The sequence below is a fragment of the Pseudophryne corroboree genome, chromosome 4 (assembly GCF_028390025.1).
Source record: "Pseudophryne corroboree isolate aPseCor3 chromosome 4, aPseCor3.hap2, whole genome shotgun sequence".
In the NCBI taxonomy this organism is placed as follows: domain Eukaryota; kingdom Metazoa; phylum Chordata; class Amphibia; order Anura; family Myobatrachidae; genus Pseudophryne; species Pseudophryne corroboree.
Window position 1 is genome coordinate 569,175,290 of NC_086447.1, and position 896 is coordinate 569,176,185.

Genomic DNA, 896 nt, shown 5'->3' on the forward strand with positions numbered 1-896 from the left:
TTAACCAGAGAAGCTAGGCATCATCTATGTTGTCACAATAAGAAGCACAGCTGCAAGGTGCTCATCATTCATCGAAAATCTGTGTTTTGACTTGTTGAATTTCATCACAGAAAATGCCTGATCGCATATGTAGGTTGAGCCAAACAGCACAAGTATCTACCATGCATGAGCCTTGATCTTTGGAAAGCTTTGTCCATTGAGAGAGGCATAAAACCGGGGAAGAGGCTCTGATTTGAATTGCTCTTTAAGCAAAGCATCACACTGAAGGTTAATAAGCTCAAGTTGAAGTTCATAAGGAGCATTGTCGACATCAAATGTGAAAGGTGAGGAGATCAAAGATGAATCTTTTTCTATTGTTTTGAAATCATTGAATCTCTGCGAAAACTCCCCATGTAAATCGAGTATTGATGATGCATATTTTTTTGAGATGTGAAGCGGACACTTTTCGTGTTTTGTGCTTTGGTTTTGGATCTGGATCCCCGCTCATGTTTTGGATCTGGATTGGTTTTGCCATAACCACCCTTTCGGATTTTGGTTTTGGATCTGGCTGATTTTTGGAAAAAACACAAAAACAGCTAAAATCACTGAATTTGCAGGCAATTTTGATCCTATGGTATTATTAACCTCAATAACATTAATTTCCACTCATTTCCAGTATACACTGAATACCACACACCTCACAAATATTGTTTTTAGGCCAAAAGGTTGCACTGAGGTAGATGGATGACTTTGCTAAGCGACACAAGTGTGCGGCACAAACACCTGGCCCATCTAGGAGTGTCATTGCAGTGTCAGACAGGATGGCACTTTTAAAAAGTAGGCCCCAAACAGCACATGATTCAAAGAAAAAAAGAGGTGCACCGAGGTTGCTGGATGACTAAGCTAAGCAACACAAA